Raw genomic sequence first — 26,055 nt, forward strand, 5'->3', positions numbered from 1 at the left:
TCCTTGAACAGGGAAAATTCCCCTCGAGGTCACTGAGCCTGCCATGGGAGCCAGAGTCTGGCCAGATGTACAGGCAGGGGAGATGGAGAGAGAGAAAGGAGGGCAACAGGAGAAGGGGCTAGACTTTTGTTGATTTTAAGATTTCACACAATGCAACAGCTGCTCCTATATGTGCTGATTCCTCCGAGGATGGTTTTATCACTGGAAAGACTGAAAAAGGTGGAATTTACAGCTGTTGGATAGACTTCCTGGCCTAATTTGATCATATGGGCTCTCTGTGTCCCAGCGCCCAAGACCTGTGTCTCCTCCACTTCTCCTGTTGCTTCTCTGGAGTGGGGTGGGTTGCTTTGTTAGTGTCTTTTCTTTCTGGTTCCCCAGCATTCAGCACTCCTCTTCCCTGTCCTCAGAAGGGCATCACCATTAAAAGGCTATGCCAGTTACATGCTAGGGCCAGTTTCACAGCTGCTTACACAAGAGGTCGGTTTAATGTGTGTTGTGTCCTCTTCTACTGGCTCATAGAATCATAGAAATGTAACACTTGAAGATATCTCAGTAGGTCATTTAGTCCAGTCCCCTGCACTGAGGAAGGACGAAGTACTATCTAAATATCCTAATAGAAGATAACAGCATACGACTGCTGTCAGCTAATGGAGCTACTCCTTTAGTTCAAATGGGAGATGTCTGTACTTTGGTGCTGAAAAAGTTTTGAATGCAAACCCTAATGGCAAGCACCCACAGCCCATCTTGACTTTAGCTGGACTTTGGGTGTAGGAATGTAAAGATTTATAGCGTGCAATGTGTCCTCTTCCATCAGGAAACTAGACTGCTCAGGGTTTCTGTGGCAGAACATTAACTCCCTGTATCATAAGCAAGGACTGCCTCAGCTACCTTCCTCCAGACCCAGCCCACATTCAAGAATGACAGACTGAACCAGCACTGCACGTGGGGAAGAGCCATAACCCTGCTGGCCATTCTCAGAGCAGAGGATTTTGAATGAAGGGGTATCAGAATGTGTAGTCATCAGTAGAACCTGAACCTACATACCTCTGGATTCATCCATCTAATATACACTCCTTTGTTTGTCACTTCTCAAGAGGGTCCATTTGGTTACAGTGAGAAACATACAGAGAATTTCCTTTCTGGATATTGATCAAACCTCTGCACATTGGCTGGATTGGAGGGTTCAGTTCCTGACTCTGCAACAAAAATCTCTTTGTGACCTTGGGCAACTCACTTAACCTCTCCATGTCTCAGTCCCCAGCTGTAAAATGGGGGCAATAATGCATCCTGCCACCCCTCCTTCTGCCAGTCTTTTCTAGCTCCACTGTAAGCTCTGTGAAGCATATAATGTCTCTTCCTATGCATGCATGTACAGAACCATGCATAATGGGATCCAGAGCTCAGATAGGGCTGCAAATAAATTAAGATTATAGGACACACTTGTTGGAAAAGCTCCCCCAGTGCACTCAATTACAAATCCTTTCTTGGTGAAATGCATGTTATGCTCCACAGAGACAATATGGGATGGAATCCTCCTTCTTAGGCAGCTGATTGTCAGCAGAGCTGCTCTGTGCCTGGTACTGCAGTCCAGGGGCTGCTAGAGCTTCTGTGTCACCTATGCAGGGAGGTGGGTCTGGCCAGAGGGCCACCTAGTTCTGAACTGATTGGCCATGCTCCTGCCTGCCACCCCAAGTCCCTCCACACTACAGTGGATTGAGCCCCCGCAGAGCAGTGTCCCAGGCCATGAAAAGGGCACAGATCCCTATGTGGGCTCTGCATCCCGCCCCCACTCCGTGCCCTGCAGAATCAGTTTAGTTCCAGTGCCCTCACTGCTTTCCGTGGCTCTTGCCTTGATCCCAAGTGTAGCAGGTACTCCCAAATATAACCCTGAACAAAGATTGAGTGGAAATGTAGCTGGAATGGTAGCCATGTTCTCCCCAAGCCCATGTACAAAGAAGGAATAATACTGAATGCTAAGCAGAATGACTCCCTCCAGCTTTTCCCCCAGAGGAACACTTTACTGCTGTTTGTAACTGTTCGGCAGTTTTCAGGGAAAGAAGAATAGAAGTACTTCAGTAACCTCCAGCTCTTGCACCACACCATTAAAAGATTTTAGGCAGAGGGTGGTGACTGCCCTGTGTGAAGAGAGGCAAGGGGAGTCTACTGTTCAAGCATGAACTGAAAATCTCTGCATGATGAAACATCTCAGCCACCTGGTGCCCCCGCAAAAGCCCAGAACTGACCATTATCCTCATTAGATTTTTTTTAAAGGCAAATAGCATCAGATGAGGAGGATTTAGGCCATAATTTTCAAACTTGGGCAAAGCAAGATACCCTAATCCATACTGAGGTAGCTAAATACGTGGTCTGGTTTTCAGAGTTGCACTTTTTTCCCCCCCTGCTGGAAATCACGTTTCAGCTCTCTTCAATCAGTGTTCAGTTCCAAACACTATGGAATTAAAGTCACTGCCACAGAATGGGGCCTTCTGTTCTCCATACCCTTTCAGGCCATAAGGGTCCAAAACCCCACCCACAGAGATTAGAAAAACAGAAAGTGCCCAGCTACTGTCTCACCACATAACCTCCGCACTTCCACCCTTCCACCAGAGGAGTTACTAATACACAAAAAAGACACCTTACAAAAAGCTGCCGTTTCACACTGTTCCACCACAGAATCTTAACCCTGCTGGAGTTTGTCTGTGCTGGGGGGCACTGGAGCAAGGGAAAGGCCTGTTTCCCACAGAATCCTTCCCTCAGGCCCAGGGCATTTAGAGCAGAAATCCCTGTAGGAGTTAACGTTGCTCTAAAAAGAGCTGCCAAGGGGTATGCAGCTTCTTGACAACACCACGCAAAGTGATCTGTTTGTAGATAGGTGTAAAGCCCTGCACTGATTTCTCGGAGAAGATTCCCCCCGAGCTGTTGGGGGAGGCAGGACCTTATTCCTTACCTCTCGTGACAGGGCTGTGTGAGAGCTTGTAGCGAGCCAGGAGCAGCTTCCTAGAGGGTTAATTCAGAAATTCCCTATGGAACCTAGGGGCTGCGGCCTACGGCAGGAAGGAGCCAGGTGGTTGTTGGAGTGACTCTAGGAGGAATGCTATGGGATGGCTCTCTGATCACCTCTTCACTCTGCTTCTTCCCACACCCACCTTTGGGGTAAGTCCATCACCTCCTCCTTAGTGCGTGTGGGCTGGTTACCAGATATGGCAGTAGAGAGGTTGCCCACTCAGCCCATGCACACGAGGATCCATTACAGCTCAAGTCCTCCTGCTTGTCACAGCGCAGAGAAAAGCAGGACAGCCTGGACTCTGTGACTGCATTAGTCACCAGCTGGTGAGTGTGGCAGGAGAGGACACATAACATGTCTACAAATAGCTTTTTCTGCACTGCTGAAGTGGGAGGAGAGAGGCCAGATTCCATCTGGCTCCTTAGGACTCTGAGGAAGCTTTGGGATCTGGAGAGAGGTCTCTGGAGCCTCGGGATGTGCAGGTTTGGAGACATGTGGCTTCTACCTAGTCCAAAGTAACCTGCCGTGCTCCCGTACAAGAGCCATATTAACAGGCAACACTGCAAGTGACCCCCATGCCTCTCTATTTCCTTGGCCATGTGTATCGTGTCCTTTTCCTGGTGGCTAGTCCAGAAAAAGAGGACAAGAGTTCACTTCTGCTACCGCTACATGGATTTGTTGGGTTGAGAAGCATGGAATAGCAACAGAATCTGGGACTTCAAGCCCCTAGAGTGACCTCTTATCTTTATAGGCCTGCCCTTTCATCATACACAGCTATTTTAAAGTTTAGTGTGATAGTAAAGAGACTGTATTCATCATTAACTATTTATTTCTACTCTCCTGGCTCCCAAACTGCTTTTCCTCCCTACTGCCGCCAGCTACCTTTGAGTTCTCCCTCTTCTCTCCCGGCTCTGCTCACTTGATTGCCGAAGCTCAGCGGATGGTCCAACTTTGCTCTTTCACTTCCATTCTTCTTTACGTCTGTGGATGACTGCATTTGCCATTGAGCAGCCTGATGGAAATACCTGAGTCCTCTGTCTAGGCATGCAGGCCCAACAGCTAAAGCCAAAGCCCCACTGAGAGCAATGGGAGATTAGCTTGGAGTGTCAGGAGTGGAGGCTTGGCCCATGGGGACCCCAGGCACTGCAGCTGCTGCCGTCTACATGGTGAATCCTCCAACCCATCGCCAAACAGCTCTTCCACATTCTGCAAACTGGCCTCACTGGCTGATTAGCTAGGAGAACAGAAACCCTTTGTTAGAGCAGGAGAGTCTCTTCAATGCAGCACTCTTTCCATGGCTGCCAGAGGGTCACAGTGAAACACCTGCAACTCTCGGAGTTTCTCAAAGAGTTCCCTGCTGAGTCACTTGAAACCCAATAGCAATGGTCTCTGACAGTGGCATTGCAAAGGGGAGCTCAGCAGATGGTCCCTTCTATGGCTTCCTGAGTGGGAGGGAGGTTGGTCTTGTCACTTAAGGCCTAGCTGTCAGAGTCAGGGTTCCTGAGTTCTCTAGCTTTGGAAGTGGGTGGAGTCTAGTGGTTGGAGCTGGACTGGTATCAGTACCATGCTTCCTTCCTGCCTCTGTCAGTGACGTTGTGTGTGACCTTGCAGCCAGTTGCTTTGCATCTCTGTGCACCAGCTAACAGAGATAATACTGACCCTCCCCTGCAGAGGGGCTGGCAGGGGTCACTACCGTAATGACTCAAGTTGGAGTGAGTTGTGCTCTTGGCAGCAAAGGGCCCAGATTCTGTCCCCATGGATGCCCAAGGTGTTTATATGTGGCCATTGTTTGACTCACCTAGCATTACAGGCTGTTTAGCCCGGTCCTGGCCATGTGTGATGCATCTGCTCCTGGCCCTCTCTGGCACACAGCTCCATCACACACAAGAACGTGGCCCACCAAGGACAATCTATCAGCTCCGATCTGGTGTTGAGCTCCAAGATGGATGGTGAGTCCTAGTCAGACCATAGAAAGGCAGGGTGGTGTTCTTTGGTGGAAATGGCTGGAGCTTCAGCCTCTGCTCCCACCTCCACCCACACCCTAAGGGCTTCAAAAGTGGTCCCTGATTCCAGGTAAACAAAATAGCTGAGCTGAGGCCAGGGTGGGTGGAATTACTGCTGGGACTCATCCTAAGAGAAGAGCTGATTTCTCCTCTGCTCTAGGGAGATTCCCATAGGAAAAGCAGCTGGGGTGGGAGTGGGGGCAGTACAAGCATTACCCCTCAGCCCTTGAATAGAAGGCAACTAGGACTTTGGGAGCCAAGGAACTGCTGTATCTTGCTGGAGAGCAGCAAAGGGCATTGGAGAAATTGTACAAAAGTCAATGTCACTGCTGGGTCAAGGGCAGCCAGACCTACTGGTCAGAGACAGAGTCCACACTCACATGACAGGAGTCAAGAGTCAGCTGGGTCAGGATACTGGAAGATCAGAAGCAAAAGACAAACTTGCAATCACAACCACAAATCAGATGCCAGGAAATCAAGCCAGGGGAGCGACAGCAGAAACAGGCAGCACATGGTCCAGAACAGGGAGCAACCCTGGTGTTCAGTCAGCTTCCTGTTCCTGCTGCTGGTTTAAGGAGGGCCAGAGGGCCAATTAGCTTCTCTGAGACTCCTCCAATAGGACCTCAGGAGTGGAGCCTCAAACTGGGGCAGAACTTCATGGGTCCTAGGTAAGCAATTTTCAGCAGGCTTCCAGGTGGAGGGTTGGAGTGTGCCTGCTCCCATGAACCCTGCAACCCTGGGTTGAAGACTCTTGGGTCGTGACAGTGAGTGATCTCTCCCCGCTCAAACCTCCTGCAGAAAACATGATCCTGGACACACCCTTTGAGAATAAAATGAGGATATCATAATGAGAAATAGGTCTCTGTACCAGGGCTGGGATCCAGGGATAGGGAAAGCTCCCAACCAGGATATGTAGCAGGACCCCCCTGTTTGTTGCAAGAGCCCCAAGTGGCAGGAAGAGTGAACGGTTCTTACCTCCAGGAGATGCATGGGATCTTCCATCTGAGCCTCAATGAGACACATGTTGCTCCGTTTGACAGGATGAGATCGCCTGTCCGCACTGCTCCCTGAGCTGGGCTGGCTACAGGATTCATTTGTGTGAGAGGCTGGGACAGAACGTGAAAGACAGATGTGACAATCAGGGTTCTGTCACCCCAGGGGAAGAACAGAGGGTCTGAACCCCAAAGAATAAGCAATTGAATCAACTGATTCAATGCAGAATTATTGTACCCTACAGGTACATCCTAAGGTCCTCTCATGGATTGGTAAGTGGTTAAAAGATAGGAAACAAAGGGTGGGAATAAATGGTCGGTTTTCAGCATGGAGAGAGGTAAACAGTGGTGTCCCCCAGGGGTCTGCACTGGGACCAGTGCTGTTCAACAAATTCATCAATGATCTGGAAAAAAGGGGTAAACAGTGAGGAGGCACAATTTGCAGATGATAATAAAACTACTCAAGATAGTTAAGTCTCAAGCAGAATGCGAAGAACTACAAAAGGATCTCAGCAACCTTGGTGACCGGGCAACAAAATGGCATTGTTCAATGTTCAGAATTCAGTGTTGATAAAAGCAAAGTAATGCACATTGGAAAATACAGTCCCAACTCTACTTATAAAATGATAGGGTCTAAATTAGCTGTTACCACTCAAGAAAGAGATCTTGGAGTCATTGTGGATAGTTCTCTGAAAACAACCACTCAATGTGCAGCGGCAGTCAAGAATGCAAACAGAATGTTGGGAATCATTAAGGAAGGAATAGATAAGACAGAAAATATCATATTGCCTCTATATAAATCCCTGGTACTGCCACATCTTCAATACTGTGTGGAGATGTGGTCACCCTGTCTCAGAAAGATATATTGGAATTGGAAAAGGTTCAGAAAAGGGCAAAAAAATTATTAGGGATATGGAACAGCTGCCAAATGAGGAGAGATTAAGAAGATGGGGACTTTTCAGTTTAGAAGAGAGACGACTAAAGGGGGATATGATAGAGGTCTATAAAATCATGACTGGTGTGGAAAAAGTAACTAAGGAAGTGTTTACTCCTTCTCATCCTTCAAGAACTAGGGGTCACCAAATGAAATTAATAGGCAGCAGGTTTAAAACTAAAAAAAGGAAGTATTTTTTTCACACAACGCACAGTCAACTTGTGGAACTCCTCGCCAAAGGATGTTGTGAAGGCCAAGACTATAACAGGGTTCAACAAAGAGTTCGTAGAGGATAGGTCCATCAACCATGGCTATTAACCAGGATGGGTAAGGATGCTGTCCTTAGCCTCTGTTTGCCAGAAGCTAGGAATGGGTGACAGGGGATGGACCACTTGATCATTATCTGTTCTGTTCATTTCCTCTGGGGCACCTGGCATTGGCCACTGTCGGAAGACAGGATATGGGGCTAGATGGACCTTGGGTCTGACCCAGTATGGCCGTTCTTATGTTTGGAAAGCTGACAACACTCTGATCATGAATATCCTTGTGTGATATAGGTCCGAGTGGGGTATAATGAGTTCTGTACATGGACTGGAAATACGCCCCCTAAAATATGTTGAGGGGTCAGACTTGATAAACCAGTTTGGCTTAGAGATAGAGAATAAGTTCCTGCTTTTTCATGTTCATAGAGCCATATGTAAATAGCCAAGTGGGGAAGAAAGAAGAGAGTGTACCAGGGCAAGTGCTGGGGTAGGACCCAGTCAAGTTCCCAGCTCTCTCCCAGGTTTGTGGGTGAGACCTAGGACATGTCTCTGTTGGACAAAGGACAACGCCCTGCTCCTTACAGTCCTCTGTGTCCATGGGAGAGAAGGGATGAATCCTTCCTTGAGAATCTCAGCAGCTTCCTAGGAAGGAGACAGTGCTCTTCTCTGAGGACCTTCTCCTGAACCTCACAGGGGTCTGATGCTCTCACTCTGCAAGCCTGTCTGGGGCCTTGGAGTTAGTGCTCAACAGAACCAGGCAGAGCCCTGTTGTCCAGCACGAGCACCTTCCCTCTGTTCCTGAAGGAAGAAGGGCCCCAACACTGCTCTGCACTGACTGCCCTGACCACTGGTGGCCCAGTGGCTCCCAGGTAGCAGGATACATTGGAAACATGGATCATCCAGTCTCTCATTTCCAGGCCTCCCCAGGGCTGAGGTAAAATTCCTGCTGCCCCTGCCCATTATGCTCACCTCCAGGATGTGTTGGAGTTTGTCTGTGCTGGGGGTTGCTGTCAGCAAGCTCTTCAGCTTGGCATCCATGTCTCTGGGCAGGCCTTCTTCAGAGCCTGTCAGCAGAGGGAGACCATGGGTCAGGGTTATGGAACCTGGGGCTACACCTGCCAGGCTGACAGCTGGCTCTGCAGTCCTGGCCCAGAGCGGCTCTCTGCAGAGGGCCTGGAGCACAGCAGGGTTGAGAACAGCCAAGCCCTAGGGATGGGAGCTGGGCTTCCTGGGAGAGTCCAGGAAACAAAGCACAGCATCTGCAAGGAAGGGATTTTCCACACAGGGGCAATATAATCTCCAACAGAGGAGGAATCTCCCCCTGACACTTAATTAATCCTCTGGCCTGTTCCCATCTCTGCCCACCGCACCCCCAACTCAGCAGCTCCAGCTATCAAAGAGAGCAAGAACCAGAGGCCTTCCTGCTCCTGGGACAGACGAGTAGGTTGATGATCTACCTGGTTGTGAGTGTTGGCCTTCCCCATGCCCATGGTCTATACTCCATTTAGGGCAGCGCACAGCAACTGTGATTCCTGTTCTGGATCCAGGGGCAACTTCAGTTTTCTGGCAGGAGACTGTACATGAGACCTTGCCGTTGCGGGGTGACACAGGCACTAACATGGGCACGGAAGTTTGAGGAACAGGGCAGAGGCCTGTGTGGGGCAAGGAGGGCAGGGATTTGGGAAGCAAGAGCAGAGGATCAAACACTTAATGTGGGTCAAGATGATCCCCATTTCAAAGATAGAGAAAGTGAGGCACCAGGTGGGAGAGTGACTGGCCAGGATCAAGTTACCACTCAATGGCAGGGCTGCAGTACAACCCCTTTCCTGCTCTCATCACTGGACACCGCCACCCGTCCTGTATGACCCCTCCAGCCATCCTCTCCCATAGGCCACCCCCACCATTCTCTAATACCAGGCTGTTTCCATAATGGAAGCAGGCTTGTAACGAAGTTCACTCACTGATAGGTGCCACTTCTTCGCAAGGCCTGGTGTCAGAGCTTTCTTGCTGGGCTAGCGCCCCCGCTGATAGTCACTAGGGCACTCCAGCAGTTTTCTGGCTGGGAACTCAACCCTTCAGCCTGGTGACCGTCTTTTAGTCCACTCCTTCCTGGGATGCGCTCATCCCAAACTAAAATGTCTTTAACAGAAACAAGGTCTTCTGTCCCTTTGGGTACTCTTCCTCAGCCTGCCTTTGGTTCGGCCTGTCCTTGCTGGCCTTGGTAGCCCTTTCTATGGCCTTGTGGGTCCCCTTCCTTCAAGACCATGGGAGAACCAATCCTACCCTGGATTCTAGGTTCTGCCCCAAGGCCCTGTACCGAACAGCTAGGCCTGCTGCTGTAACTTTGCTGCAGTTTTCCCTGGCTTTCCCCTCAGGTGGATCTCACTCTGTAATCCATTTGGCCTAGCTCCAGGCTTTATAGTCCACAGGCCAAGCCCCCTCTGTTATATACCCTCCTCATTAGAACCTGGCCCACACGGGGGGGAAAGTTCTATTCTTGTCTAAGCTCTATCCCTCATCAACTCGTCGCTGTCACCGGTTGCGCGCTTGGACAGCCTGCACGCACGGTGTCTCCAGCTCCACTGCCTGCTCGCTCACCAGAATGAAGAGGCAATCCTTCTCTGCTGCAGTATCCCAGCGCTCTTCCTGCAGCCACTCATTCTCATTAACCACTGCTTGCAGAGCCTCTTCTGAAGCCTTTAGCTTCTTCTGTAGCCTTTTTGCTACTGCCACTGCATATGCCAAAACCTTTTCTGTCAGGGTCTGAGAATCCACCATGGACTGCTCTACCCTGGTGTTTGTCCCTCCTTGAGTCTGCTTCATCTCTGTGCCAACCATTTTGTCCTTCGCCTCCCAGCAGCACCCGACAGGGTGTGCTGGTGGAGGGTCTGCAAGGTCCACGGCCATCCCTGCCACCTCGACGGCCTGCCTCGTGTGGGTTTGTGTCAGAGGACACCTTCTCCTTTCTTTCTACCTTCTTGGGGCCCTGGCCCCTTGTTTTACCACTCAGCAATTTCCTAAGCAGGCCGTGTCTTTCGATATGGCCTGCTTCTCTGTACCCAAAACAAAGAACTCTTGTCCCCATCTTGGCATTAGGCCACACTTGTACACTTTCTCATGCCTTGCTGTCCTGGGCTAACCTTCTCAGCACAGCCCAGGCATGCTCTCCGTGTCTGCTCTTTTTGTCCATGGGCATAGCAGACCCTGGGTTGATTTCCCTTTGCAGGAATCTCTCACAGCTATTGCTGCTGCTGCGTCTGTAACTCCGCCTGCACTTCCTTCTGCTTCTGTTGGTTTTCTTGGAGCTGCTGGAGAAACCCCCTAGACTTGCTTTTTCTGCTTAACCAGTCCCTGGAACTGAAGTGGAAAATCCAAGTGACCAGCTCGGTCCCTCGATACACCCACTTGGGAGGATAGACCTTCCCTCAGCAACCAAGACTTCCATCAGCCCCCACGAATCACAGCAGGAATTCAATCCTCCTGACTATGCCAATCCTAAACAAATCTACTCATTGTTACGTGCCCCCCTGGTGGCCAGGCATGGCGTCACAGACCTCTCACTGGGTTAGCGTCCCCCATCGATGGTCGCTCCAGCACCATGGCAGTTTCTCTGCCTGGTAACTCAGCCCTCCGGCCAGGTCACCATCTTTAGTCCACCCTTCTGGGGCCCAGCTTGTCTCACACTTAAAGTCCAAAGAGGTCTTTCCATGCTGGGGCTCTTGCTCAGCCGGCAGCCCCCTTGCTGGGCTTGGTAACCCTCTCTGAGTGTGTGTACGCCCCCTTCTTTGGGGCTGGTGGGGGAACCCAGTGCCACCCTGACATTGGTAGCAGCCCAGGGCCCTGTACCCAACAGCTAGGTCTGCTCCTTTCTCTTTGCTGCAGTTTTCCCTGGGCACTTCCTACCTCTCTTCTCAAGTTCCCTTCTAGGCTTTCCTTGCTGCTCTGAACTTCCTACCTCGTTCTCATTCCAGTTGATACCTCAGCTGGGCTGTATCACCACGGAAGTCTGGCTCTTTAGGGGGAGGTACATGGTGCCTCTCAGTTAGGGCTCATTCTGTAATCAGCTTGGCTAAGCCCCAGGCTGTGCAGCCCAGGGGAAGGTAGCCTGTTACAGGCCTGCTCTGCCGACTCCTACTGTTCCTGGGCTGGGGTATTTGCTGCCCATTTCAGACCTGGTTTCCAGAGGGGCTGAGTACACACAGGCGCCACTGCCTGGAACTGGAGTTTGCTTGTTCTGGTGACTCTGACATTCAGGCCCTTCATCATTCAGAGGCTGACAGGTGTGGTAAGGTGATGGAGAAACCGCACTGCTGAGCGGAAGGAGGTCAAAGAGTTGGGATTCTGGGAGCTGAAGGGTTCGTTTGCCCTGCTGCGGGAAGTGGAGCTGGAGACCAGAGATGCCATGTGAACGAGACTACCTGATGCTCTCTTCATGCCCGAGGGGCTGGAGCCTCCTGCTGGAAATGCTCTCAGGAGTCCAGGTTCAAGGACATGTCTGGGGAGGCCATTCCTGGGAACAAAACCAGGGTGATACGATGATGGGGACAACTCTGTCCCAGAGCTGGAAGCCAGGGACGCGGGAAGCTCCCAGCCAGGCTATGCAACGGGGATCCCATTTCTCCCCCAAGAAACCCACATGCCCCAAGGAGTAAATGGCTCTTACCTCCATGAGGGAGCGGGGTCTTCCATCTAAGCCTCTTTGAGACCCAGCATTGCTTGCTTTGATGGGACGAGGTGACCTGTGCCCACTGCTCCCTGAGGTGGCTCAGCTGCAGGCTGCGCCCATCTGGGAGGCTGTGGCAGAGCCCAGGGCCTGGAAGACAGCTGGGAAGGAGGCTCCTATTCATTTCACACCCAGAGACCCTGTGGAAGGTCCAAGGGGAGAATAAAGGGCAGGAGGTGAAGCTAGCCCTAAGCCTAACCTCACCCACCTCCTCAAAAGTGGAGCTTTCTGAGCGTCAGTGCGGCTGTGGCCCTGATACAATGGCCCTTCTGCAACATATGGGGCAGGGAGAGCTCTGCCTGGGAGCAGGGGGAATGGGATGAGGGTAGACCAAGGAAAGGTGGGAGGGGAATGGGTGTGAGGGAAAGAGCTCCTGCTCCAGATGAAGGAATTTGTGGGATAGAGGGAAGGACCCTGCTCTACAGAGAGGGGAGAGAGTTTTTGTGAGTGCCAGTGGGCTCCATTTCCCCTTTCACTAGCTCCCCATTTACAGGGAGCCAGAGCAGTACCTGCAGCAGGGAGCGGGAGTTGCTGGTGGCCTCAGAGGCACAATCCCTGCAGTGCTCAGGCACCTGGTGCAAGTGCTGGATGATGCGGAGCTGGCGCATCAATTGGCCGTGATGTCCTCCTGCTTCAAGGGAACGAGAATCTCTCAGAGACTCAGACACCCCCGAGGAATCCAGGGGGATTAAGGGCACCTGGAACCAGCAGCATTTCCACCTAGCACCTGCCCACCTCTGAGGGATGGATTCACCCTCCTGACCCCCAGAATGGAGTCTTATCCTTTCTAGTGACCTCCAGTGCCAACCCCCCTCCTTGTAGGGTGAGCTCCTGCCACCTCCCACTCAGTGCCCCTGACAGCTGTTCCACCTCCAATCCACAGCTCAAGTTCTCAGAACCCTCTCCTCCACCCCCACCTCCACCCATGTTGGGCAGGGAGGGGGCTCTAGCAGGGGAGGCAGGAGAGATTCTGGCAGCAGTGAAGTGGGATGTGGGGAGGTTTCCCCAAGTCATCCCAGCCACTAATGCTGAAGCCACAGGATGGCAGCCCTGGTGAATGGGGCAGATCAGCAGCCCCTGCTGACTGAATCCTCCTGTTCTCTCTAGAGCGGGTCCAGCCCTGCCAGCAGCAGGACAAGCTTCCCCCGCCCATGTGCCTCAGCCCTGCCTGGTCTGTCACCATCACCAGTCAGTCCTTGGTCTCCCAGGCTGCCAGTGATGGGAGCAGCTCTGGGTGGTGGCTCAGGTGACATGGACACTAGGCCAGTGGGAATTGGGTGTGGCCCTGTGGGACAGGAGACGCTCACAGAGGGCACTTAGGGGACTCTTCTGCCCTTCTCAAGAGCAATAGCACCATGTCCTAAGAACATAAGTCTGTGATGAGGTAATGCTTGTCATTAATTAGCCTTGCTAAAGAGCTGGGTTGGAGCTGCTCTGGGGACAAGCTGGCTCCCTCCTGCTCATGGAGGTGAATTCATCTCCCTTCCCAGTAGCACCTGCTCTCACTCTCATTCCCCACCAGGCTCCTTGCTGCCAGGCGATAGGATGGGAATAAGGCCTGGGTCCAGCCCCAATCTCCTGAATCTAATGCAGCTGCTTACCATGTCCCCCATCAGCTGCTGGGCTTCCGCCAGGAGGGAGTAGGTGAGGAGCAGCCCAGCCTGGCTGACACGCAGCAGTGGGTCGTGGATGGCCAGCACTGCCATCAGGAGGAAGAATCTTCTCTGCCCCTCCGAGAAGAACTTTTCGAAGACCTAAAACCAACAGGATGTGAGGCATTAGCAGATTGCCCAGAGCCAGGCTCCAAATCCTGGGGCTAGAACGGCATCTCCGTCTAGTGGCCCGAGGAGGCAGCCACTGCAGGGGACCAGCCACCCCACTCCCTGAATTATCATATGCCCTGGAAGAGTGTCCTTACCTCTCCCCCCGCCCCGCCCCGGCTGTGTTCTTGTAGCCCAGAAGCCTGCTGTCCTGGTGCCAGTCCCAGAACCAGAGGTCTTCAGCCTCATGGATGGTCAGCCCTGGGAAAGAGACACACACACACATTTGTCATTCTGGTTGCAGTGCTTGTGTCCTTCCAATCCCATTGGTGGCTGCACAGTGGGCAGAGTCCTCACTGTGTGCCCGGTCCAACAGAATTGCAGGGGGTGGTGTAGAACTGAGAAAGAGCTAGAGAGAGACTCATCCTCCAGATGGGGTCAGTCTGAGAGAAATTGACTGGGGTCCCAGTCTCACTCTTCTCTCAGGTGCCATTTCCCAGCTGGGTTCCTTACCCCTCTGATGCAGCAGCAGCTGGTAGAGTCGGAAAACTCCCTCCCTGGCCTGCCAGCTGATGTCCTTGGCTGGGTCACTGATGAACAGAGCCAGTTGTGCCACATGGTGACCCAGCGTGGGGAATTCAGCTGAGTTCTAATGGAAGGGAGAGGGAGAGGGGACTCCACCAGCATTTTTCTGTCAGCTCCCAGTCTCCCTTGAGCCAGGACTCTCCTTCCCCTCAGCCCCTCTGCAGGAGATGCTAGAGGACAGGAGCTAGAGCTAGACCCTTAATTTCCTCTGCTCCCAAGGGATTCTGGAGCACAGGGATGTGGGCAGGGCCCTCCATGAGGACTTGCTTCCCCAGCTGCTCCAGGATGACAGGAAGGCATGAACCTCGAACGCGGTCCCCTTAAAAGCCCAGAGTCACCACTTAACCAGGACAAGAAGAACTTGACTCAAGCCAAGCTCATTCTCTGCTCTGATTCTGTCTCCCCAAGAGGAACACTCCTAACCCACAGCCCCTGCAGCAGCAGATCCTACAGCCAGTTGGAGCCAGCCCACCTACTCCTGGAGTCAGGAAGCTGGGGTTAGAGGTCACTTACGTCAAACTCAGGGAGGGTGATGGTGAATCTGAGCAGGGCTGTGCTGCTCCTAATGGCCCTGGCTCTCTCCTGCGATACCCTGGACACGATCCAGTAGTTAATGTGCTGTGGGGAAAGGAGGCAGCTCAGGATCAATGGGCAGGTGCACGTGTTGCGCAAATGAGACCCCACACATACACACCCCCTGCAACCCCAGGGGGGTGAGACATTGTGTGCAGGGTGGAATATCTGATTCATTGATCGCAGAGCTTTAGAAGGGGATTGTTGCCCTCAGGACGATGCTTGTATCCTGCAGGTCACAACTTGTCATTGTCTTTCTAGATTGGAACAATGTTCGGTGTCGGGACTGGTCCCATCCTCCCTGAACTCCTGATTCCTGAACAGCTCACCAGGAAGGAGACAGACCGCTCCCTCTTCCCTGGCCCTCAAGACCTTGGTTGGGTGAAGGGACTGAGTGTGAGCACAATCCCCTGAGGAGTCTCAGGGCCCATTGGAGAGAAGGGCTGATTCTCTGAGGTCCTCCTGTTTATCTAGGAAGGAGCCTGTGACTCTTCTCTGAGGACCATCTTCTGGATCTCACAGGAGGGTTTCAGACTCTCACTCCCCAAGCCAGACAGGGGCCCTGTGATTAATGGTCAACAGAACCAGGCAGAGCTCTGGCTTGAAGTCCCAGCTCCTTCCTCTGTCCTTCAAGGAGGAAGGGACTGACACTGCATTGCATTGACTGCCCTGACCAAGGACGGCCCACTGGGGGCCTAGCTAGGAGGACAGACTGGAAAATGGATGTAAGAGTTAAGGTAAAATTGCCCCTACCCCTCTCATCGGGCTCACCTCCAAGATGTAGTGGAGCCGGTCGGTGTCTGGGAACTCTGCCAGCAGGTTCCCCAGCACGAAATCCAGGAGGTCTGGCAAGACCCTATGCAGATCTTACAAAGCAAGGGACAGCCAGGGGTCAGAGTTAGGGAAATTGGGGCTACACCTGCCACAGGATGGGAAGCACTGGTGAGACCCCCAAACACATATCCTGTCTCTCTCATTCACATCCCACTGCAGGCAATTAGCAAGGATTCATGGCGGGATGACAGCTGGCTCTTCAATCCATGACTGTAGTATGATCTACCTGGACTTCGGTGGTGTCCTTCTCCATGCCCAGGGTGAAGATGGCATGCAGGGCAGCTCGAAGGAGGTGGGTCTCCAGCTCTGGCTCGAGGGCAGGTGTCGTGGTGCTGGCAAGAGAGAGGAGCCAGTATAAGACTGTGCAGAGGGGGGCGGGGGTGGGACTGGCACCAACACAGACGTGAAACTTCAGGGAAATAGGCACAGGCTGTCGAGAATGGAAACTAAGGCACCAAGCCAGGGAAAGACAAGGCCAAGGTTTCCCAGACAGACAGTGGCAGGGAAGGAATAGTGCCTATTCCCTGGACCCTGCTGCCCCTCCTGGATCTGATCCTGCGAGTGAGCCTCTCCCCAAAGCCATTGCAACGTTATTGGAGTGAAAAGAACAGGCCAGCCAGGAGACGGTGAACCTTCCCACCACCTCTGCCGGAGGAGCCACCCTTGGGAGGTGACCTGGGAGTGGGAGGGGCAGTGACTCCCAGCCCTGGGCCTGAGCAGCTCCAGGGTTAGGGGAACCAGGCGGGAGAGTCTCAGTACCTGAGGTTGCCCACAGCAATCAGGGAGTTAGCGAGGACGGTGCCGGGTGGAGAGTTATCAGGCAGCTCCGCAATGAGCTCCTGTGAAACCCAAAGGAGACAAAGGAGCGTGTGAGATTCGAGCCTCACCGACACTTCCCAGTGAGGAGATTACACAGCCATTGCCCCACACAGCCAGCAGGATCCCCCCAACTGCCTCCCACTCCTCCGATTCCTGCCCACTAGTGACCAATCTCAGAATTTCTCCCATCTCTTCTCCCCAATCTTCAGCCCCAGCAATGCCTGCCCTGAACTGCTGCACCAGCACCAGTCATCCCCCATCCATTGGCCCGGGGAGACCCCTGCCCCGCGCATGTCTTTCTCCTCCCTCCAGCTGCTGGGTGACATGTCTCGCTCACCACAATCCTCTCCACCACAGCTGCCTTGCAGCAGTGCGACTCCAATGTATCCTGCCCTCTCTGCTGTGCAGTGAGACACACGGGGTGAATGGCGTGCAGGAACATGAGCTGCTGGGCCTCATCCTGCACCCACCAGGAGTGCAGTTAGGGGAGAGAGAGCCAGTTAGCCAGGGACCTCCCTGCCCCACCCACACCAGCTGCAGGACTCAGGCCCAAATGGGGGATAGTGGGGACCTGCCCATTGTCCAAATCACCCACGACTCCTACACAAGCAGGGTCAGGAACTGAGACAGTGCCTGTGGGGGGAGGAGACCCTGCCTGGTGTGTAACAAACACCCCCATCTTGGGGTTCCCAGATCATGGAGGAGAAAGGTCCCCATTAAGGCTGGTGGATCATCAGAGACAAGACCCTCTGCAGGGCGTCAGGGTGCTGGGAAGGGGCAAGACAATCTTGGTTCCAGCACAGCTGGGGAACGTTTGTACCTTTTCGCGTCCCTGGAGCTGCTGTCTGTGGCCACATCCACCCACTCCTCATCCTCATCCTCTGAGTCCATGGGGGTCCCTGCACCAGGGAGAGAAGGGGACAGGATGACGCCTGCTGCCAGTCGGGGGAAGGACAGGGGCATGGTGGGGCAATGTGCCCCCTTCCCACCTCCGGGACCCAGGGTAGATCGGGCTCCACACTCCCCCCTCTCAGTGATGCCTTCAGCCCCCAACTCCTTCAGGAGCCCATAGCAAAGTGACCCACCCCACACACGCTGTTCTGGACTTCTTGAGAGGTTCCCCACCACCACCCAAACTGGAGCATCAAGGACCAAAGTGGCAGCATCTAGTGTCAGTGGGGTTCATGTGGCTCAGGCCAGATACCTGGGCTGGGGACCTGCCCCCATAGCACTGGTCAAGGGCCTGGGCCCATGGTGTTCACAGGCCCCTCCTCACCCCTCCCTGAGCCCAGCCTGGCTCCTCACCTGGAACAAAGAGCAGCGGCGTCCATCAGCCTCACTGCTGACCAAGTCCCAGGTGCTGCTCCTTTCTCATAGGGAGTGGGCCGAGCTGCTGGTGCTGGGACAGGGATCCTCCACCTTCTGCCCTGGGGAAGCTGGAAGGTCTTCAGTGACTGGGCAGGGTGATGCCTCCTGCTGGGAATCAGGGCTGGGCTCCTGGGGCTGATGCTTCCCACACAACAAGCCCCAGAGCCACCCTGCCAGCTCCCCTCCTGGGCTGGGTCCTGCCTGCCCAGCCGCATCCTGGGCCAGCTCCATTTCGGCCTGGCCAGTGCCTCTCCCACCTCGGCACCTGCACCGGAAGAGGGTTTCCTCCACCAGAAGGCTGGGGACTTCCACCTCCTGGCCTGGCTGAGAGCTCCTTCCCCGCCAGCGGGGATGGAGGGGCCACTCTGCTCCTGGGGATGATGGCAGCTGCTTCCCTCAGGCTCTGGGGCCACCTGCAGAGCCTTCTTCCTGAACATTCTCAGGAGCCTGGCCATCCTGGAACCGAGCGGGGAGCATGCGTGAGTCTGGGGTCAAGGCAGTTTCTCACTAACCAGCCTTTTTGGTCCCTCCCCATCCCTGCCCCAGCCAGAGCAGCTCCTCCTCCCCCCACAGGGGTGCAGGGAGTGCAATCTACACACACTGGCAGGAGTCCATTGAATTATCTGTTCCCAATATTCCCCCTCGTCATCCCTGGTGCTGCAATACCCAGGGAGTCTTCTCCTTTTTGAGCACTGGGGTCAATCACAAAGACCATCGGTCACTTTGGAGAAGCATCTCCCGCCTGCCATCCCAGGCCACACTCCCTGCCAAGCTAGAGAAGGAACCGAACCCAGGAGTCTGGACTTCTCCTGGGAAACCATTCCCCACGTCAAAGTCCCTTGGCATAGCAAGCCCAGAGCCCCCTAATTTCCCATTGATTTCCATGCTCAGCAGCTCACAGGGTCTGACCCAGCTCACAGACTCTCAGCCTGGGGAAGAGTCTCCCACAAGGGAAGGGCTGGGAGCCACATTGCTGAGACCTTTCCAAACACACTGGAGATGGCTCTGGAGAAGCCCCTCCCCGGTCTGAGAGTGAGGGACTCTTGGAGGCGGTTTGCAAATCCAATCTCCTTTGGGAGAGATTCTCCCCACCCTCTTTCTGCCTCTCCCCAGACAGACAGGGTATGCCACAGAGGAACCCTAATGCCACTGTCTTGCTCTAGGTGATGGAGCAATGGATGGCGGATGTTCAGGGTCGCCTGCTGTCGCTTGCCTTCCTCCTCACTCTCCAAGCCCAAGGCAGGCTGGAGTGGGTGGTGACCTGAGGAGTTACCCTGCCCAGCCAGCAGCCAGGGTGATGACACTGGGCGATCGACCGGCTGTGAAAACAAGATTCTGTCTTATTGCCATGGGACAGAGAAATCCATGCTCACTAGTCCTAAGAACCAATTTATCCTGGAGGTGCTAACAAACTGATTGTTTAATAATGTGTTCCAGTATCTTTCCAAGCATAGAAGTGAGGTTGGCTAGTCTGTAAATCCCAGGGTTCTCTTTGTTCCCCTTTTAAAGATAGGTACTGTCTTGTTAATGGATGGGAAGATGTTCTTTTTGGGGGATCTCAGACGAGAACTAGGGCACAGCACCTGATTAGTTAAGGCCACAAAAATGCAAGGAGAAACCTCTTCTCTCCTCCTGGCAAAGAACCCCAGGTACCTAAAAGAGTGGGACTCACATCCCTGAATGGGCTTTAAAAAAGACAATGGTTAAAATTTGGCCCCAACCATTTTAATTTTTTTCAAAGTTTAGAATTCCTTGGTGCTCAATACTGTGAAACTCCCCTTTCTCCTTCCCAAAGGGATTTTATGCCCCTTATTTCACCCAGGCTCACGACTTCCCAGAGTTTGAGAATTGTCCCTGTTCCCGTTGGAGAAATGGGGAGCCTGAGGTACAGAGAAGGGAAGTGACCTACCCAAGGGCCTACACAGCAAGGCGATGGCAGAGCCAGAAAGAGAAGCCAGCAGTCCTGACTCCTGTTCTAACAGACAATAGACTCCCCCAGAGGCAGGGATAAGGCCAGGAATCGAGATGGTGGGGAAATTTCAGTGAAACCGTTTCTGTCAGAAAATTCCATTCAGATTAAACCAGTTTGTTTCTTGAAATTATAACAAGTGGGATGAAAATTCTTTGCAAAAATATTTTGTTGCAAAACAAAAGCATCTCCTGTTTGTCACAGTGTGTTAAATTGTCTCCTTGAAGACAAAGAGGAGACACTTAGATCTCAAAAATTAGATAAGATGCTTCAGTCTGAGCTATGTAGTTGCTGCTCTTAACAATTTCAAAATAGTAAAATACAAATAAAATAGAATATTTCAACTATTCTATGATGTCATAATCTGATCTGAGTAAAGGTGATAGGACACCTCATATTATGCACTGCTCCTAGTGACACTCACCAATGGATCCTCATCCTCCACCCACCGTGAGGTAGGTAGGAGCGGATTGTTATCGCTACTTGAAAGAGGGAGAAGCTAAGGCTGAGAAAGGAGAATTGACTTGTCTTAGATCACACAGCCAGTCAGTGGCAGAGTTGGGAACAGGACCCAAGAGCCCTGACTTTCAAACTAACCATCAGATCTTGAATTTCATACATTGAATGACCTGAAGAAAGTGCTCTCAAATGAGCTCCACACCAACAACAGCTCATAGTAATTATTCAGCAAGTATTTTAGGAGAACTGGAATGTTAGAGAGAATCATGAACTACTCAGAGACCATTAATGCAGAGAAGCAGCAAAATTTGTCAAACATGTGACTGGTTATGGCTTATTTACTTGGTCTTAAAAGAGAACAACAAGGACCTGTGTCTCCTCCCTGTCAATAACCCCCTGCTCAGCCAATCGGGGTAGAGACTGAGGGGCGGGAGGCGGAGGATTCTCACTAGAGAGCCCAAAGGATGGCCCACGTCACCGGTGGGGATCACTGTCCGAACACTATTTCAGCCCCACATTTTGGGTGGACGTGACACACACATACACACACCCCCTCCTGGTGGTGGGAGGGGAAGGAGGAAAGGACAAAAGAAGTAAGAGATGAAGAGGAAGGAGGGAGGGATGGAGGAAAAGGTAAAACAAAAAGGACAAATCCTAATTTCTCCAGTGATTCTAAGGGACAAAATCCTAGGTGGGGAATAAAATTCTGCCATCTTAAGCTAGTGATTTCCATGCCTAGAAACCAACTGGCACCAGATGGATCAGACTGAACAGGTTCCAAACCTCTCGGAGGGTCTTACCTTCTAAACAGGGACATCTGCTTTCTAATAAAATCAGACAAAGGAAAGCAGAAAACTCGAAAGAGGTTCCTCCTCGCGCTCACGTACGTGAACGCTAATACTCTCTCAGTCCTCAAAGAGAGACCTCGAGAAGGAGACTTGCTGAAGCAAAGCCACAGGAGTCTCCGAGGTTTGCCTGGCCCTGCGCCTCTGTCCTGCCTGGCTGATGTCAGCATCCCTCTGTGAGGTCACCACCTCCCCACCACCTTTGACCAAGAGGCTGAGGTCCTGCAAAAGGCCTTTGTGATGTCACTGCCACACCCACCCCGCCCCTGCAGTGCTAATGTCCTGCCGCAGCCAGTTTTTAACCCCACCTGACCCCCTGTTTGGATGTCAGAAAGGTTTGAAAATTCAGCTTTCAGGATAAAACCTGTTGAAACCTCAGCTGTGCTGTAACCACTCACCATCCCATACGCAAAAAAGGAGAGAGAGCCGGATGGTGCAGTAGTTGGTGTACTGGACTGGGTATCAGGAGATACAGATGTTAGTCCTAGCTCTGTCTCAGCTGTGCTGAATAGTCTTGGACAAGTCACCTGTCCCTGTTTCTCTATATGTAAAAGGGGGCTACTACTACTTACCCACTCCCATACCTCACGTAGGTACTGTGAGGGCTAGTTACCATCTCTGAAGTGCTTTGAATGTGTAAATCTCCTTACAAGCGCTTACTTCTGTTGTTATTTTAAAAGTGAGAGAAAAATCCAGGAGAAGCAAGTGCAGCATGGGCAGCGCCCATTTCCCCCATGCATCACAAGCCTGGTCTGGAGGGGCCCCCTGTAGGCGTGGCAAGGGCCGTCAGTCGCTGTGGCCCATTCAGGTGTTGGCTTTTTGGTTGAGATATCCAAGTGTACCAGTCATGGCGGAGTTTTTGTGCAGCGAATACCTGTCCCGTAGGAACAGGATGAAGACTTGCATGCGTATGTCACACAGGCCACAGAAGAACCTAGTGCAGCCGCCCACAATGACAAGCTAGGCTGGGATTGAATTTGTGAGCTGCTGTTAAGAGGCCTAATAGGCTATTTCCCTGGTCCCACCACTCCCGCCGCTGATTTGGTTTCTCTTTCACAGTGTGTTTCTTTGCTCACACTTACAGTTGTGGGCTATGCATGGGGGAGTTTGAGAGTTATTTTTTCTCCTTACTCAGTGAGCTGAATCTCAGGAGCTGGCTGATTGGCTGCTCTTCTCATTTTGTCTCCCCCTCTACCCCCACCATCCCATGCAATTCTATTTAAAATAATTAATTGTCATATACATTATTCTTGACTAATTGCCTCCAGATGGTTCTATTTTTTTTTCCTGTCTCCAACCAAAACTGTTATAGCCATCATTCAAATGGGACTGGCAATGACAGAGATACAAGTTAAAGATAGAAAAGACTTACTAGCTTATGTCTAGTCCATCCCCCAGCTTAGCTAGTGAAGGGTTGTGATTCACTTCTGTATGTTCTTCTCTGCAGTGCTTTCTTTGGGTATGTCCTCAATATCCCAAACTTTTGCTTTAAGGATCCCACCTTCCTTTGGAAATCGTTCCATACTCTAATAGAAAGTTTTCCCTGCTATTCAGACATTTTCATCTGACTTTACAGAAGGTGGGCAAGTATCATTATCCCCAATGTACAGCTGAGAAAACTAAGGCATAGAAATTAAAGGAGCAGGCTGGGGAATAGAACTCATATCTCCTGTCATCCGGTTCCCAGATTTAGCCATTAGACAACTCTGCTTCCTCTTAAGTTCAGCCCATCATTCCTAGTTAGACCTCTGCTGTGTTTTGGATTTACAGGGACAGAGTGTGCCCCAGACCTCGCCCTTCTGGGCTGCACAGAGAGGCCAGAACTGTGTTGCAAGGGATCAGGAGAGAATTTCCCTGTCACAGGCACAGCATAGGTCCATCATACAAAGTCCTACACTGTTTGGGGAGTGTGCTGGGGCAAACGGGATGGAGTCATAGCACAGAGCACTACACAGGATTCTGGCCTGCTCTGGGCAGCAGAACAACCCATAGGCAGCCAAGGTGGGGAATGCTACATATTAGAGCAGCTCTTGGCTCCTTTCATTTACTCTGGGGGCCACACAGAACAGCCCATAATCTTATGGTCATAAAGGCGGCTTAAAGTCACCCAGGGCCCTGTCTTCTCAGCCCCTATGAGACACACAGCACAGAATAGCAGCCATAATATTTAAGAGTCCAGAAGAGAGAGCGTGAGTTTATTAAGAATGAGAGATTCAATTCAACTGTATTAAATAGAAACTGCATGAGCAAGCTGGTCCCACTCCACTCACCAAATCCTTCTAAGCAGGGTAGCAGGTTATATGAACACTGCAGTAGGAGAACAAACTCATTGACATATCACATCCTGAGGGCATGATACCATCATTACAGAAGCAGTAGCCTTTTCAAAATCAGCCTTTTCACGGCTCTCACATACATCACAGTCTCCTAGGAAACACCTCTGCACACATTTAGCTGTGTCCTACCTCACGCATAATGCTTGTTCAATAGTATTCACAGAACCAAACATCTGATAAACGCTGGTCTTTTTTTTTTTTTTTTTTGGTTCATGAATCAGTCTCATTAGCTAAAGATTGAATATTCATCAGCAGGACCTGGTAGCAGAGATTGTGCACGTCTCCAAAATATTTTCATCCCCCTTTTTGCATGGTTTGAGCAGCAGTGAAATAGGAATTCACCAACCTTTCACGATTGGCAAATGTTTCACAAGTACCCAACAACCACTGAAATTTTTGTGAATAACAAGTACGACTCCATGAATAGCTGGGAATCTTATCCAAGCTGCTTAATCACAAATAGAGTCATAAAAGCTCTGTTATTCAGACAGCTCTACCCACACCATAGCTACAGAACTAGCCACCAATTTCAAGTGGTGGACTCTATTACTGCAGATGACGGGTGAGACAAAAAGAGCTTCTCAGATACTGGTTTGACTTGCCACTTACGACTAGAAGCACTTGCCACTTACCACTTGCCACTAGAAGCCCTAGCCCAACTTCCCTGCTTTGCACACTTAGCCCCATGCAAGTGGACATAAAATGCTGTCAGATCAGCCCGGTATTGTTTTACACCCACTTCGCACTGATGTAAATAATGCAACAAGGAACCAGGCCGTGAGGCATCAGGCCCTTCTGACTTGCGACCCAGGTAAGCTGGATCTAGAAGTCACTGTGGGAGAATAAATATCAGGTCCCACCGCATCATTTTTGCAGTCCCTGTTGTGTTTGTAACTCCATATTGGAGTGGGGAAGCAGCTAAGGAAGAGGCTAAAATCTAATCATTTTCCAGAGCAGTTCTTTCATTTTCAGTCCTCCCTCATGGGAGTGTGGGAGAAGTTTCTGAAGCTATTTGCTGCAGAGAGGAATGCATGTGGACAATGCAAACCTTAGGAAACAAGAGTCTGGTCAGCTGTCCTGGGAAAAACTTCATTTACAAAAGTGGGCAGCTGATTGCAAAAAGGTCAATACGCCACTATAAAAATGTACAAACAAATGAAAAGCGCACCTCCACATGTCTGTCCCACCACAGATGAAAGCAGCAGGATGTTCAGAGTTCTTGCGAAGAGCTTCCAGCGACTCACCAAAGGCCCAGTACAACAGCGATGTTTATTACATAACAAAAGCACTCAACTAACTGAGCTGCAGCAGATTAATCAACATGGAAACAGCTGCAACCACTGGAGGCAAGGTGGACTCCTGGAAAAGTGTGGTGTTGTGGCTTACAGTCTCCTGGGATCCCACTCCTAGTCTGTGACTGGGGCTCCTAGGTGCTAGGATGATGACGATTGATAGCTCAAAAGCAGAGGAGATAAAGATCAGGGCATTTATTATCCTAAACCACAAATGGTGAAAGGGGACCCCTCCACACAAAGCCTGTGGAACAAGGGCAATAGATTAACACCAGCATTTGATAGCTATGTATTAGAGGTGGGACTGAAGTGGGGCGGGGAGGATCAACCCCACACCTACACCTGGAACCTGGAGTATTTGGACCTGGATCAGAGCTTCTTAGCTCTAGCGCATCTCTATAAAATGGACCAGAATCCTGGAACCAAGTCACCCTGAACCCTCATGAAATTCAGAACCACATCAGAACGTTGCAGCTCTGGCCTACCTGTACTATACACACACACACACACACACACGGATAGGGGAGGTTAAGTTTAAAACCTAGGTCTATTGCACAACTCTCGGTTCCCAAGGGAATCTGCACCATGACCGAGCTACGCTGTGCTATCCTGGCCCTTCTCCACTTCCCAGCAATGCCAGGAGGGTGGTTCTTTCAGAAGAGCCACTGTTGCTGAGACAATGAACCTGTTCCAAATCCCACTGAAGGCTGGAAGGCTGGAAAGACTCCCTTATGCTTCAGTGGGATTGGCTCAGGCCCTATACTTCCCAACCCCTCTTGCAAGGCTTCTGCCTTAAGTAGAAGCAGGTGGAGAGCAAACGGCCACCAGCAGGATCTCCTCTAGCACTGCTGCCCCCTGGTCAGCACCAGTCACTATCTAACACTTCTATCAGTGACCTGGAGGAAAACATAAAATCATCTCTGATAAAGTTTGCAGGTGACACAAAAATTAGGAGTGTGCTAAATAATGAAGAGGACAGGTCACTAGTGCAGACTAATGGGGCTCGCTTGGTAGTCTGGCTGCAAGCAAACAACGTGTTTTAATACATCTAAATATCAATGTATACACCTAGGATCAAAGAATGCAGGCCGGGCTTACAGGATGGGGACTCTGTGTTGGATCATATTAAAGAAGTTCTGTATTAAAATCACAAATGAGTTTGATTCCCCACAGTTTAAATTCCAGGGTATTACTAATTAAGAGGTCTCTTGGTTTTTGGTGCTGTTTCTCTCCCTCTATGTGTGAAACTTGCAAGCTGCTAATTGTGTTAGTACATTCTAAGACAGAGTCTGTTCT

The sequence above is a fragment of the Lepidochelys kempii genome, chromosome 3 (genome assembly GCF_965140285.1).
Source record: "Lepidochelys kempii isolate rLepKem1 chromosome 3, rLepKem1.hap1, whole genome shotgun sequence".
Classification (NCBI taxonomy): domain Eukaryota; kingdom Metazoa; phylum Chordata; order Testudines; family Cheloniidae; genus Lepidochelys; species Lepidochelys kempii.